The 16757-nt window shown below is 49.8% G+C and overlaps 1 pseudogene; it reads left to right on the forward strand.

Annotated features, from left to right (window-relative positions):
- Positions 1–16757, forward strand: part of LOC146861344 (cytochrome P450 26A1-like) — a 110568-nt pseudogene that overhangs the window by 17390 nt on the left and 76421 nt on the right.

Genomic DNA, 16757 nt, shown 5'->3' on the forward strand with positions numbered 1-16757 from the left:
CTGTTTCTTATGACCCACAACTGCTGCCACCCCACTACCCCGCACCACCAACTTGTATGAGCACCACGTCAGAGGTAATTGACCCATCATTCTCAGTAAAATAGTGGTTTGTAGTCTCTATCAGTTTGACTCTAATAGCTGGCACCTTGAGATACCAGGGGTTGAATACCATTTTACATCGTGTGGAGGGGAGGGGTGTCTCCATCGTATACCAGTAATGGGGAATGGTCTGAGATGCCCCTGGGAAGAAAGGAAATCGCACCGAACTGGGGGAGCTGGGTGGCCCTGGAAAAGATATAGTCAATGCGGGACATACTACCATGGACCCCGGAGAGGAAAGTGTATTGCCTAGTCCCTGGGTTGCACATCACTTGGACATCAATCAAACCAAGGGCTTCAAGGAAGTTGGTAAGCAATTTCCCGGATGTCTCCCCCTGTCTAGGTGGTCGTCGATCCAGGTCACCATCCAGGGCTGAGTTACAGTCCCCACCCAGTAGTAGGTCAGCTTCAGGCATATTCATTAAGCGTGAGCCGAGATCGACCAAGGATGTGGAATTGAGCCTAGGGGGCAGATAGAGGGAGGACAAGTGCACCAATCTTGCGTGCCGGCTAGCCACAACCCCCGATTTTTGAATGTTTACTCTTTTATCTCGTTGGATGTGAATTATCACTTTTTAACTAAAATAAGTGTTTTGAATCATTTTCCTGCCCGAAATTGGTCAAAATAGAAGCTTCTGAGTAGGAGGAAAAAGTTTGTAAAAATGTCAATTTTGGTGACTGTGAGGCTTCAAAAAGTGGTTATTCAACATGAGGCATGATCCAGCGTGGTCACACCTCAATTTCGCAGTGGTAAATGACACTTTTGGCAAAGTGCCTAGCTGTAGTTTTTGAACCATAGCTCTGCTGGCACCTAGGGAAACCTAGCAAACCTATACAATTTGTAGAAACTAGACACCCAGGGGAATCCAGGATGGGGTGACTTAACTGCCTCCCACCAGGTTCTGCTACCCAGAATCCCTTGCAAACCTAAAAAATTGGCAAACAAAACAACATTTTCACCACATTTCTGTGGTGGAGAGTTCTGGAATCTGCGTGGATTCAAAAATTTCCACCCACCCTGCGTTCCCCAAAGTCTTCTGAGAAAAATGGTACGTCACTTGTGGGGGTCGGCCTAGTGGCATTTTGGGCAGCCCCCACCCTGAAACAAATTGTGCAAAATAAAATCCCTGGCATTTAGTGGGGTTTCTGCCCCCCCAGGGGGGTCAGAAAGGCTGTAATGGTGGCAGGGGGTGGGGGCATTGGCGTGCCCATTTCGGGCAGCCCCCACCCTAAAAAAAAATGGTGCAATAAAAAATCCCTGGCATTTAGTGGGCTTTCTGCCCCCCCGGGGGGGCAGACATGCTGTAATGGTGGCAGGGGGTGGGGGCATTACCATGGCCATTTCGGCAGCCCCCACCCTAAAAAAAAACGGTGCAATAAAAAATCCCTGGCGTTTAGTGGGCTTTCTGCCCCCCCGGGGGGACAGAAAGGCTGTAATGTTGTAATGGTGGCAGGTGAGTGGGGGCATTGGCGTGCCCGTTTCGAGCAGCACCCACTCTAAAAAACCTTCAAAAAACAAATCCCTGGTGTTTAGTGGGCTTTCTGCCCCCCCCGAAGGGGCAGATTAAGGGCCAATGCCCCATCAGCCCCCGGGGGGCAGAAAGACTGTAATGATTGTGGGGGGTGGGGGCATGAGCATCCCCGCCCGTATTTTTACTTTCTAAAAAAATCCCTTGTGTCTAGTGGGCTTTTTGCCCCCTCAGGGGGGCATATTGGGGGCTACTGCCCCTATCTGTCCCCCGGGGGGGCAAAAAGACTAACTTTTGTCAAATTAAATTGGGGGGAGCAAAGACCCTTGCCCAAGGGGCCACTCCCCCCCTTCCTGGTGTCTAGTGGGTGGATCCCTGCTTGGGGATCGCCCTCCTTTGGTATCCCCAAGCAGGGATCCACTGGGCTTTCTACCCCCCCCCCAGGGGGCAGATCAGGGGCCACTGCCACAATCTTCCCTCCCGGGGAGAAGAAAGACTGGAATTTCTCTGGGGTGGGGTGGGGGTATTGTCATACACTAATAAAACAAAAAATCCATGGTTTCTAGTGGGCTTTCTGCGCCCCATAGACATTCCTATCCTAGACTAAACATTCAACAACAATAAGATTAATTTTGGGTATCCCTGTTTGAGCCCACGGCAAGGTCAATGACTGGCCCCCATCCTGATCAACCTATGCCAAAAACTCCTACCAGAGTGCCCTTACGTAGGGGGGGCTTCACCGGGAGGATACCTCCACCCCAGCACCCCATACGCCCAGAAGATAAGCTCCATAAAGGGGCCCATGCAGTTATGTGCAGCTTACTTGCGCCCTTGTGCACGTGCAGGGTGGTAAACCAACCTACCGGAAAGCGTAACTCCCCTCCCCCGCACCCTTCCAGCATACCGGCTATAACTGCCCCAGGAGTTCCGTGAGAAAACATCTGACCCTCCCCCTCGGGCGTCCCCATTTTACAATGGCGCCGCCCACTACAGACCTTAAATTTAAGGTCACCAATCATGACCTTACCGCTGACCAAGGAACCGCATCCATAAATACGACAAATTTAACATACACAATGAATACAGTGAAGAACCTGCAAATTAAAATTATTATCTGAGATAAGAAAAACAAGACAACAAAACAATGCTCAACAACTACTGCTTTAGGGGATGGTGGGTAGGTGAATCCGATGTGACCTCCGTGCGAGGTCCTGACTCAAGGTGTGGTCAGCTGTGGGGGGCGGCGAGGAAAGAGGACATCCCTGCCGCTCCTCAGTCTTTTATTCTCTTTCTGGCAGTGAGCCGGTTCTAACCGACTTTTCCGGAGTAGATGCGATGGGCGACCCTGAAGCGATACAAACTTCCGGGTCACTCACGATCTGCCAATTAGCAGGGGAGGCAGGGCACCACGTTAATCTTGTGCGCGGCGCACATCCCCGCCTCCCTGCTGCCTCTGTGGGGTACCGCACGACCGCCATAGATGCGGCGTGTCCAATGCCATCCCCGCCTTCATATTTGGCCAGATACTGCCGAGTCCCCCTCCTCCCTTAACTCCCACCCTTGGGTGAGCCCCATTTTTCCGGTGCCCAAGTTGGCTCACCGCCCATCTCCCCCAAGGCAATCAGCTTTAATAACACCAAGGTTTGGATTATGGGTAGTAAACCCCGCCGTATTTATTAAAAACAATACTCAAACATTAATATATTTACATTACATACACAATAAGCAGAAAGTCCAGTCCGTTACATTGATGGGTACAGTATGTCTTATTGGCTATCTTTAACATGTTTCCTAATACATAGACATTCCTATCCTAGACTAAACATTCAACAACAATAAGATTACTTTCTGTGTATCCCTGTTTGAACCTACAGCAAGGTCAATGACTGGCCCCCGATCCTGATCAACCTTTGCCACAAACTCCTACCAGAGTGCCCTTCCGCAGGGGGCCCGTTCACGGGAGAATACCTCCCCCAGAGAACCCTCTATGCCCAGAAGATTATCTCCATAAAGGGGCATATGCAGTTATGCGCAGCTTATTGCGCCCTTGTGCGCGTGCAGGGCTGGCCAACCAGCCTACTGGAAAGTGTAACTCCCCTCCCCCGCACCCTTCCAACCTCCTGGCTGTAACTGCCACTGGAGTTCTATGAGAGACCATCTGTCCATCCCTCTCGGGCGTTCCCATTTTACAATTACGCCACCCACTAATGACCTTAAATTTAAGCTCACCAGTCATGACCTTACCGTCACAGCCCTGCATAGTTGCCCGACTATCTGGCCTCCCCCCTCTGCCCCACTGAAGGTCATGCCCTGTTCCGTGACCCAACTAACCAGGCAAGAAGGTCCATCATGAAAAGATCATTACCCAACCTGGACAGGTGAACGCCGTCTTGTAAGAACGACTCTCCCCCCCCATGCACCCATGTGCTATAGTTTGCAAATTTGGAGATCTGAACAGCCTATACATCTTGTTATTGATTCTCTCAACCGACTGGTTCGAAGGACGCACGGACTCCCCCTCCGCCCCTCCCCCCACTGAAATCTAGGATCATATGTGACCACACCAGGATAGCCCCAGGGCATCGTTTTGCCAACCAACCAACCTCTGTGATCAAGGTTTCCACCAAACCTCTTCTACCCAGGTGTTCCAGGTCATTCCCTCCCAAGTGCAAAATAAAGACTCGAGGGGAGTCCCTTCTCGGTCCAGCGGGTCCCCCACAAAATTCCTGAATTGATCGAAGCGAAGGCCACCTCGCCTATGAAAAGAAACCCTAAAACAAGCCTGCCTTGCCCTCAACTGGTAATTGCCTGAAAGAAAACAGTGCTGTAACCTTGTCACATAGGAGTGTCCAATGACCCATACGTTGTTTATGCCATGTTCCCAGGCGTGCACCTGGTCCCGCTTAGACCCTGAGCGATGATTAGCTGTCACGAGTTTCTCCCCGTGTCACAGGATGAAGAAACTGGAATTAAAACGGAAAGAAAATACTGTCAGTGAAACCGTCTTTCAAATTCTAGAGCATATGCAGCTGCACATAGCGCTTGTAACAATTAGAAGACCACCTGTCAATCCTCTGCACCTCGCTCCCTGAAAACCCCTTGCTATTGCTTCGGTGGTGGCCCCTATCCTGAAAGAATGGGTTCCAAAACTGCTGGGGTCTAAACCTGCTTGCAGCATAGCCAAGCCCAAGACCGTTTGAAACTGAAATCTCCTGAGTGGGATTCCATTGGCGTGAACTAACAAAGGCCCTCCTACGCCTTTAGGCCTGTGTTCCAAAAATGCCTCCTACCTGGTGATGGGGCAGAAAGGGCTCCCCTGTGCCCTTTGCAGCACCTTCCTCTTCCCTCTGGCCTCCTGATCAGTCCTAGACCTGCGGATTGATATGAATAAGGAGTCTCCTTGGACTTTCACATGGCTAAACTGCAGCCCTCATTGCCAGTCCTACTTATTCTTTGCCACCAGTTCCCCAATCCTGAAAGCGCCGTAAAACGCCAGTGAAAAAGCGTCCCTAAACAGTAAAGCTTCGCCCTCCTTGTTGCAAATCTGGGTAAGCACCTCCAGTATAGTGGCCAGCGTGTTGATGCCTATTGGTTGCCTTAAGTCCAGCTGTGGACCCCTGCAGACGCTGTCACCCTTTTAAAGCTTTACGCACTATAAATGAATTAGTGGGGTCCTGTCTGCCCTTTACTTGTGCAAAGAAAGAGATAGCCGCTATGTGTTGCTGTGCTGCTGCTACTGAGCGCCCCTCATCTTTCATTGCCCTCAGGTAAGAGACCACTGCCCCTGTGTCGTGCCAACTCCCTTCCCATTCATCCCCCAAAAAGGTACAGTAAGCGCAAAACGCCCCTTCGTATGCCCTCCTGGTCTTAGGAACTAGGCTAGCAGCCACGAGGTCCGGTAATTGGGGGCAGCAAGCTGCCAAACCTGTTCTGGGAAAGGCGTTGGTTTCTCCACCGCTTCGGAGTGATAAGACCTGAATACTTGCATCTTAAAGCGAGAGAGTGCATCAGCAGCATGATTTAAGACCCCTGGGACATGTTTGGCCCTGAACTGCATATTCAATTCCATGCACAGCAGTATTATTTCTTTCAGCAGAGGAAAGAACATCTTACATCTTGCTGATTGATGATTGATGCATTCCACTGCAGACGTTATCTGACCAGAAAACCACTGATTGATTGCACAGCTGCTCCGGCCAGACAGACAATGCCACCAGGATGGGAAACAGCTCCAAGCAACCAATGTTACTTGTTAAAACAGTTTCAACCCACTATGCCGGCCAGCGTTGTGCTACCCATTCGGTACCTAGTATGGTGCCAAAACCTTCACTACCCGTGGAGTCAATCATCATACATGTCTCCGGACAGGGCGTGTGCGGGCCGGGCCACAGTACCTTACCATTGAAGTCCCGCAGGAATGCCATCCAAATCCACATGTACTGCTTGACCTCACCGGATAACCTGGTGTGATGGTGCTTTTCTTTAAGTCCTGACATGGCCCGAGCTATGGAGCGTAAAAACGGTCTCGCCATTGGAATGACTTTCAATGCAAACTTTAACTGGCCCACTGTCTCCTGTCGCTGATGCAGTGTAGCTTTCTCTTTTTCCAAGCATTGTTATAAGGCTGACCTGAAACTCGTGATCTTTTCTTTGGGCATATGTGAGCAACCTTGCACCGAGTCCGACTCTATTCCCCAAAATTCTATCACTCTGGACGGCCCGACGCTTACCTAGTGCCAGGGGCACCCCAAACTCTTGCAAGAGCCCACAGAATTCTCGCAGTGCCCAACCACAATCCTGAGAGCCTGGTGCTCCCAGGAAGAGAGTCATCCAGGTAATGCAAAACTTACTGGTGTCCCGTTACGTGCCTGAATGCCCATTCCAAGGAGGAACTGAACTGCTCAAAGTAAGCACAGGAAACAGAGCACCCCATAGGCATGCATTTTTCCATGTAAAACCTCCCCTGGAATTGGAAACCAAGCAAATAAAAATCTAAAGGGTGCACTGGCAACAAGCGGAACGCTGACTAGATGTCTGACTTTGCCAGAAGTGCGCCAGGGCCCAGACCTCTGAGCATCTCAACAGCCTGATCAAAAGATGAGTACCTGACCGTGCACAGTTCCTTATCAATGGCGTCATTCAAAGACTGCCCTTTGGGAGCTGAAAGATTATGAATCAACCTGAACTCCCCTGGCTCTTTTTTGGGCACCACCCCCAGTGGACAGCAAACAAAGCCCTCCACCGGAACGCAGTCAAATGGACCTGCTATTCTGCCCAAGCACATTTCCTTTTCAATTTTTGGTGCCGCTACCCCAGGATTGGCCCTCACTGATAGCTGATTCTGGCATTGACATAGCCCTACGTAGTCAGACATGGGAATTCTGAAGCCATCTCTGAAACCTTCTAACATTCTGGCAGACGTACGGCAATTGTACTTATTCGACCATGGGATCAAAGCACTGTTTTTTATAGGGGAACCTGGCCTTCTTGAGGGAAACACAATCATTCCTGTTTCTTAACCCCTTCCATCCTTTGATTTTTTAAAACACTTGGACTGTGGGTCAGAGGTGTTGCCACAGAAGGAACATGAGTGCTTGAATTTACACATGCCTGCTGGCCTGGTGCACGTACGTCTGTTAAAGTCCCAGCATGCCCCTTTCCCCTCCCACCCCGAGCTAACAGGGGGGCCTGACCGAAAGGACTGGCCATTAGAGCTGTCCTGTGACCCTTGTCCCAAGTGGTCTAACCACAAAATCATATAAATTTGGTCCCATGTGAGGACAGGGTCAGTAGCCTTTGCTCTCCTAAAGTCCTTATCATATTCCTTCCACCCGATCCCCCCATATTTATCATGTGCGCCAGTGCTCCTACTCTGATAGCACGCCATTTCTGCAGCTAGGCCTGGAAAGCGTTCAGACATGACTGCCATATAGATTGAGAATCCCCTGACCCAATTAATCAAAGACTCTTTAACCCTATATTTTTGCAACTGGCTTGCCCATTCCTTCGAATGCAACCATTCTTTGTTCTTTTTGGACTCTTCCCTTTCAGTTTCATCTAACAGCAAAGAAAACATATTCACATAACTTCCTTTCCAAATGTTTTCTTTCACCTCCTGTGTCACATGCCTTGCTAGTTTTTCCCTGGACAAGCTCACTACCCCCAGGCCTAACACTGGCAATGTCGGCCACTTACCTGTTGCAGCTGCTTCCGCTGGATTCTCTTTTCCTGAGTCCACATGTGTGGTTACTGATAGCAGTTCTTTACCGACCACCGCAGGAGCTGCCGCTGTTGCACCACCTGACGGAGCTGCCTGTCCCTCCTCCGGCTTGCCACCTGAAGACGGATCCACTATCTTCGCTGCTTTCCCAAGGGCGGACTCCCCGCCACCCAAGACCCCCCCCGCTGGAGTCCAAGTACCTGACTTCCCCAAACATGGCAGAATTGCTGCCAGGCTTGCTACTAAATCATGCTGCCCTGGAGCGCTCCCCGATGGCCCACTTGTGGATGGAGGGTTGAACCGGTCCCTGGTTGGCTGTCTACTAAGCCTCCTCCCATCTGGATGACTGGCGGCTGAGGCAGGGGTGCGTCAACTGAAGGCCCTGGCAAAGTATTCCCCAAGGGAGAAGTACCTTCTGCCCCTGTCTGACTACCCCCATTAGTAAACCATGGCACCCGCCCTTCTGGCACCAGCGGCAATGTCCGTGGCACCTCCCCCACTGGTGCAGTGGCCGCAGCCACTTCCCCTGGAATTGTGGCAGGTTCTACTCTTTTCCTAGATTTCGCCCTTTTGTGTATTGGGGGAATGCTGCTTTTGGGGGCCACCCCAGATCGCCTTGGCCTATCCTCCCCCCTCTTGCCCATCCGCTTTTTCCCTTAATTCCGCCAAAGCTTGACCCATGTCTTCCACTTTTTACATCATGGTCTCCATGGCCCCCATTTTACGCATCATGGTCTTCATGAAAGTGTCCAGCGTTGCTCACTCCTCTTTGCCTTAGGGGCCATGTTACTATACACTGCAATTCACTGTTTTGACTTGTCCTGACTGCCCTGAACATCGACACTTAATCACTACTACAAATACCAAAAGGCACTGCTATAAAACGTGTTGCTACTCTGCAACACAACACCTAAGCACGTTCTAGCCCCGAGGTGGTATAACAGGAAAAACAACCAGGCTAAATGAGAGCCAACAACCCAGCCATTCATCCAACAAATACTACACAATACAATGTCCCCATGACCATCTGGTCTGGTACACTGCCCAGACCCTTACCTTACTGAAGTAGCAGCCCCCCGGCCCGGCCAACAGCACCCACGCAACCAGAGCCACGCCTACTAGCTAATCTAGCAGGTTGGGTGAGTAGTCTCTAACCCATGTGGCTCCCAGAAGCGGTGAAATGCAGGCCTGCCAGTCCTGCCAAAAACAAATCCCCTGTGCCTTTCTGTGGACCAGAAGGTGAAAACTGCACATTCCCTGTGTCCCTTTGCAGACAGCTTCAGCAGTGCACCTGATGGTCTACCCGGGCCTCCTGCTCCTCAGCTCTCTGCAGTAAAATAGAGAAGAAAAAAACAGCAGAACAGGAACTCCTCCGGTCCTCTGGCTGCCCTGTGTCTGGCCCATGAAGTGAAAGTAAATAAAACAACAAACAAGAACTTTGGCTGCTTCATGTCTGCACCTGCAGTGGGAGACAAACAAAAGAAGAGAATCCGATGGGATCTTCGTGCGAAGTTCGGGCTCAAGGTGTGGTCAGCTGTGGGGGGCGGCAAGGAAAGGGGACATCCATGCCGCTCCCCAGCCTTTAATTCTCTTTTTGGCCGGGAGCTGGTTCTAGCCCGCTTTCCTGGCGTAGATGCGACGCGCGACCCAGAAGCAATACAAACTGCTTCCGGATCACGTGCCGATCCGCCAATTAGCAGGTGAGGTGCCGCGTCACTCTTGTGCGTGGCGCACATCCCCACGTACCTGCTGCCTCTGCGGGGAACCGGCACGACCGCCATAGATGCGCCGTGTTGATGCCGTCCCTGGCCTTCATATCATTTTTTTTATAATGCAAAAAATCAATTTTCGGATAAAAAACGATGATACGTGACCTGTCGAACTTTCTCCAGATGGTTAGTAATGGTGATTGTTTAATGTTTAATCTTTTGACTGTAAATGACTATTACATGTAAATTAGCAATTTTGGAACTAAAAAGTATGTTTAGAGTAATTTTCCTGCCTACAATTGGTCAAAATCAAAGCTTCTGATTAGGAGAAAACATCTGTGAAAATGGGAGTTCTGGTCAATATGAGGCTTTAAAAAGGTATTCGACATGAGGCATGATCCAAGTGACATTTTGAATCATTTTTCGTGCAGTTGAAAAGATTACTTTTCTGATGAAAAACGATGTCACACTTTCTCCAGATGGTTAGTAATGGTGATTTTTTAATGTTTAATCTTTTGTCTCTAAATGAGCGTTGGATGTGAATTATCACTTTTGGAAATAAAATAAGTATGTTTAGAGTCATTTTCCTGCCCGAAATTGGTCATAATAGAAACTTACGATTAGGAGAAGTCTGTAAAAATGGCAATTTTGGTCACTGAGAGGCTTTTAAAACTGCTTATTCAACATGAGGCATGATCCAATTGACATTTTGAATCATTTTTTGTACAGTCCCAAAAATCAATTTTCTGATGAAAAACGATGACCTCGGACCCGTCTAACTTTCTCCAGATGGTCAGTAATTAGGTGATTTTTTAATGTTTAATCATTTGACTGTAAATGACTATTGCATGTTGTTAGACCTGGCACCATTGGCGTGGGTCTCCCTTCTATTTTTGTTGTTGTTGCCTCCTGTATCTTTGTTATGTTTTTGCTGGTCTAGATGCTTTGGGCACTTTGCCAGTGCTATTCAGTGCCAAAGTGCAAGTGTTCCCTAGTGTAAATTGATGTATTGGATTAGTGACTCCATGATTGGCTTATTTGATTTACTTGTCAGACCCTAGCACAGTGCCCAGGGCCTGTAAATCAAATGCTGCTGGTGGGCTTGCAGCACTGCTTGTGCCACCCACAGAAGCAGCTTGTGAAGTGTGGATCAGGCCTGCCATTGCAGAGGCTTTGTGCAGTCTGGAACTGCCATGTCGACTTGGCAAGTGCAACTACTTGCCAGCCTCCAAACCTTCCCTTTTCTACATATTTGTCACCCCTAAGGTAGGCTCAAGGGCAGGGTGCATTGTATGTATAGGGTAGGACATGTCCTGATTTGTGTGGCATGTCCTGATAGTGAATTACAGCCAATTTAGTTTTTCACTATTGCAAGGCTATCTGTTCCCATAAGCCAGAATGGGCAGTTTGATTATAACAACTTATAATCCTAACTGACTCAGGGAAATAGGTAGAAATTCGAGTTTAGTATGCCTGAACTCAGAATGTTAAAATACATCTTTTAGTGAAGGTGGTTTTTAGGTCGAGGGACCGTCCGGTCTGCCGAAGGCAGAACCGGAAGTCCGGAGATCTTATTTCTTAGAGTGGCTATTTAGCCCGCCTCTCTCTTTGCCTCTCCTCCATTGGCTGGATTCCTAAACGGAGGCCAGCCATTGGAGGAGAGATCCGTCCCTCCAAATAGGCTCTGTCTTTTTCAGATTCGGGGGCGTGTTCCGTGCTCTTCTTTCCACTTTTTAGCCACGCCCTTTTTAGGTGTGTTTTTCTCTCCTCCAGCCAATGGCAAGAGGAGAGAAAAAGAAACATGCCCCCGAATCTGAAACCGCCGCTGCGTTTCTCCTAGGCATTCCTGCTTCGCCTCGGAGAAAGGCGGCGGTGTTCATGGCGTCCTCTCTCGGGAGGCGCTCCAGCACTACATCCCGGTGATCGAGGAGGAGGTGCGCGTCTCCCTGGCGCAGTGGCTGTCCGGCGGGGACTGCGTGCTTGTCTACCCCGAGGTGAAGCGCCTCATGTTCCGCATCGCCATGAGGATCCTGCTGGGCTTCGAGCCGCACCAGACCGAGACCGAGCAGCAGCTGGTGCATGCCTTCGAGGAGATGATCCGCAACCTCTTCTCGCTGCCCATCGACGTGCCCTTCAGCGGCCTCTACCGGGTAAGGAGGACTCCTGGCAGTGCGGACTGGCGGTGTGAAACGGGTGCACCAGAGTGGGCTGGCCGGTGGTGTTGGGTCGAAGTCAATCACACGTTAAAAGTTCATTCCGGACGGCTCTTGCCCAACTCGTGAGTGACCTTCCCCAGCCCTAACTGTTCTTTGAGTTTACACCTTATCGTAAAATATTTTCCTAGACAGCCCGTCTTTTCTAATGGGCACCACCTAAATTGGAGAGGCACTTGTGTGGCATTCAAAGTCAGGGCCCTAGTGTATATATAAGGCGCTCACTATGACCTGCTTGTAGCTCGTGTACGTAGGGGGTGGTCCCGGCTGCCATGGCGCCGCAGCAGGCTCTTTATCGACTGAGCTATCCCACTGCTGGAAGTGGTGAAATGCGACCTGCGCCTCAAGAGTGAAGCGCGGGTAGCCTCGGGCTTCCCTCACAGTACTCTTCTGAGCCGGCCATGGGTGGTGCGTGGGGATGGTTGAGAACTCGCTGTGTTATTAAAATCCCATATATATTTAAGTAAAACTTGTCTTCTCTTCAGGGTCTAAAGGCTCGGAATGTGATCCATGATCGAAGAGAACATAAAGGCGAAGATGGCCAAAAACTCGAACTGCCAGTGCAAGGACGCCCTGCAGCTGCTGATCGAGCACACGCAGAGGAACGGCGAGCAGCTGAACATGCAGGTAAGGTGCCGAGAGGCCAGGGCGCGCGCACAGGGCGCTCTGCAGCAGGACGCACCGGGGTGACCAGTGCATGCATTATTCGGGAGCAATGTCCATGTAACCGCATCCAGGCGTAGCTAATGGGAAGCAGCATTTGCCGTTATTTACATATGTTCACTTTATTGTTAAGTGCGCGTAGTTGTCCCTGGGCGCCTGCATGGTTTTCCTGCTGTCATTGCTTCTCTAGTCCCCCGGTACACAGCACGACCCTCTGTAGTGGCAACATGTCGCTAAAGTCAGACACCTTCTGAGTGTGCTTCGGTTCAGTGGCCCTTGGGCACTTACCAATTCCCTTCTGGTTTCCACAAATAGGAACTGAAGGAATCCGCCACTGAGCTCCTATTTGGAGGCCACGAGACCACGGCTAGCACCGCCACCTCCCTCATGACCTTCCTGGCGCTTCATTCGGGGGTTCTACACAAAGTTTGCAAGGAACTGCAGATCAAGGTATGCAGGGACATTTTGTGCTACGAGGCTACGTCAAAATATTGTGTTTGTTCACTCTTATGGTGCGGGTGGGGTAGGGGCACACATTTATGCCTCACTGCAGTCGGTGTTAAGCACACTTTTACAGAAACCGTACAGAATAATGCATCTGCGCCTGTAAAATAAATATGTCTCAAGCAGACCCTTACTAGCTTTGTATACCATAGGCCTTGTTTTCGCCAAGCCACCCCTCACAGCACGTATAGCCTGTTTGACGGGCCGACATAGTCACCCCTCGCTGTTTTTTCACGGGATTTACTGTGCAGTGGCGGCCAGGAGAGCAGACCCCTCACATTGGAGGCCCTGGAGCAACTCAAGTACACGGGCTGCGTCATCAAGGAAACCCTGCGGCTCAGACCCCTTGTCCCAGGGGCGTTCAGGGTGGCCCTCAAGACGTTCGAGCTGAATGTAAGTTGCGTTTTTCCATATTTGCACTCGCTGTCATGGCAGGCTCCTAGCAGGGGTGTTCAAAAGCAATAGTGCACCCCCACCACAGAATAAACGCGTTTTAGTACAAGCACGTGAATGGCCGTCTTTGTAGCAGCTGCAAGGTTCTTTTTAGTACTTGCCTTCCAATTGTATGTGTGTAAGGTTAAACCAGCACGTGGGATGAGTCACAAAGCCTCCACACGTGCGCATCAGCGTGCGCCATCCAAAACATGCACAATGGCCCATGCACTTCCAATTCTTGGGGCTTATGCACAAGCCCCTTCTGCCGCCGGTACGTCACTGTTTCCCACTTTAAAAGTGACGCGCAAGGGGCTTGTAAATAATCCCACTTGTATTTTAAAAATACAAGCTGTCGTGGACACTCTTAAAAATGCCTGCAGGGGCAAGCTACACTTTCTGTAGCACCCACCTTGAGAATACCGCTACGGGCGCAGTGCTGCATGCCATGACGTTCTTTTACCAACCCGATGTCTGCTGGGAGTTGTAGTCCTGGTTCACTTCAGTCGATGCAGTCTAATGTACACACCTGAACATAATGATTTGGAAAGGAGCCCCAGGACTGGTATCACATATGCAAAAAAAAAGCTAATGCCAATAGAAATGGCAATGCCATTTATTTAGGCATACAAAAATAATAAAAAAATAATGAGCAATACCAATAGCTCTACCTATAATATTGCCGAGACCATTGCATTGTAAATGCTTGTTAAATTCTGTGTTTGAAAATACCACTTGTAGAAAGTAGGTATTTTCTTTCCTAACCATCCAGCATGCCTCTTCTAGGTTTGTGTATCCCATGTCTGGTTTGTGAGTGACAGAGGGCTGGAGAGGGCCTTGGCTCTAGCAGTCTGATGGGTCAGGGCTGGGCTGAATAGGACTTGCATTGAATAGAGAGTGGGGGCGCAGATTTCCTTTCACTGACCTGAGCCTTCATAGACTAGAGAGTAGGGGGAGGAGATTTCCTTTCAGCTACCAGGACCAGGTCTGCCTTCAACAATGCTGTCTCCACCTCCTGCCAGGAAGCTGCACAGAACTGGTTTTGGCCGGCACAGGCACCCTCTGCCTTCAGAGGACAAAGGATTTACTGGTATAAATATTGGGGCCCAGACCCCAGAAATTTAGATCACTTCTGGGAATCAAGGCAAACTTTTGCCAAGGAGAAGAACCAAGGAAGCTGAAGTTCGAGACTGCCCCTGTGCTGTTTTGCTATTTCTGGGGTTGGCCTGCAGTGGTTACTTAATTGCCAAGGAGAAAAGGAACTTTGTGTGTACTTTTACTATCTTGAGGAAGATCTCCAAAGACTTGAAACTGAGCTTGCCTCCTGTTCTGAAGTCTCAGGGACACAAAGACTTTACCACCAGCTCCCCCTGATTTTCCTTGCAGCGAATTCTAGCAGCAGTTGCCGTCGCATCACCGAAGAAGCATGCCGCATCCCCGGAGAAGCGTATTGCCACCGCAGAGGACACTGTCGCATCACCGTAGAAGCCTGTCGAAGGGCCTGTTGCGGCTCAGAAGTTACCGAGTTCGCCACACTGCTGTTGGGCGTGCACGCATTGCATCCAACGTTGTCGCATCTCATCAAGGAGGCCATTTTGTCGCATTGCATTGCACCGGATCGTCGCATCGGGGCGCCATCTTGTCGCACCATCACCGGGCCGCTGTAAGAAACGACGCATCAACTCCCCACACAGTAAGGGCAACTCCCCTGCGCAGCAGAAAGGAACCGTCGCATCCATTCCCGTGAGTGTAGGGAATGGCGCTTCAACTTCCCTGCAACCCTTTTGCTTGTTTTGCGTGACCCATCTTAGATACTTTGAGAGTAAAAGGGTTTCATCTATCATGTACATTGAACTAAGCTATTTCTACCATTTTAAAGTCTATTAAAGATTACTAATTTTTCTAAACTGGTGTGGTGTCCTTTTGTAGTGTTTTCGCTGTATTAATGTATGTTTTCACACATATGCTTTACACACTGCCTCTGAGATAAGCCTGTCTGCTCATGCCAAGTTACCAAGGGGGTGAGCGGGGGTTATTTTAGAAGTGTAGCCCCTTACCCTGACTAGAAGCAAGGGTCCCTATTTGGTCAAAGATACCTACCTCTGCCAACTAGAGAGCCCCATTTATAATACATGTGAATTATCACTTTTGGAACTAAAATAAGTGTTTTTAGAGTCATTTTCCTGCCCGAAATCGGTCAAAATAGAAGCTTCTGAGTAGGCGGAAGAATGTGTAAAAATGGCAATTTTGGTCACTGTGAGGCTTTAAAAAGTGGTAATTCCATACGAGGCACGATCCAATTGACATTTTGAATCATTTTTTGTACGGTCGAAAAAATCAATTTTCTGATGAAAAACGATGACTGCGGAACTGTCAAACTTTCTCCAGATGGTCAGTAATGGTGATTTTTTTATGTGTAATCTTTTCACTGTAAATGACTGTTGGATGTGAATTATCACTTTTGGAATCAAGGGGCTCATTAGGATGGTGATCAGAGACAGAACCGCGGTGCTGGCGGAAAATGACCTTTTCCGCACTCCAGCAGCGGTCTTCGCACCCGCCATATTACAATGGGCAAGCATAGCTCATTTGCCGTCTGCCGCGGAGCGAAGTGAACCGCCATAAATATGCGCCCGCTACCGCGGTGGTGGGAGCTAATAGAGACCGACCGCCGTGCGAACAGATGTCCTGTCCGCCGTACAAATCACGATGCCCCAAACAGCACGTCACACCGCAGCGGAGAATCCACCCAACCAGATACGGCGGACGCACAACATCGGAGCGCGAAACTAGACTCCCGGTCCCCTCCACCCAGTCATGAACACAATGGATCAAGCTCTACAAGCCTTTCCGGTGCTGTACCTCCTCCACTACCAGCAAGTAATGCACCATCTTGGACAACGCCACAGGTACGCAAATACACAACTCCGCACACAACCACAAGACACAAATCCTGCGCTAACATACGGTTCCTTTCCACATCAGACACTGGTGGGGACAGGAACACATCCCCAAGTGTACCGACACATGTCCTACCTGTAAGAAAATCACCCCTACGCATCCGGGTCACCCATTGTAGGAGAGTAGGATCTGCACCTTATGTTGCCCCCACTTTTTTCTGATGTTTACACTGGTTTCTGGCTATAGTCTGGCTGGGACCCTGCTAACCAGGGCCCCAGCCTCTCTGTTCTCTCTAAACAACTTGGAATGCATATTAGATGCACTAGTGATTGGATACTGTGGTACCTTATGAGCCCCTAGTATATGGTACCTTAGGTACCAAGGGCATAGGTACTTCACAGGCCTACCAGGGGCTGAAGCATGTATTATGTCACCCCTGGGAAGCAGACTAAATCTGACACCACAGGCCTGCTACTGCAGCCTGGGTGAGGTGGTGCTAGCACTCCTCACTGAGATATAGGTTTACTATATCTCTCCCTGCACACAC

This window comes from Triturus cristatus, chromosome 3_1, assembly GCF_964204655.1.
Source record: "Triturus cristatus chromosome 3_1, aTriCri1.1, whole genome shotgun sequence".
NCBI lineage: Eukaryota > Metazoa > Chordata > Amphibia > Caudata > Salamandridae > Triturus > Triturus cristatus.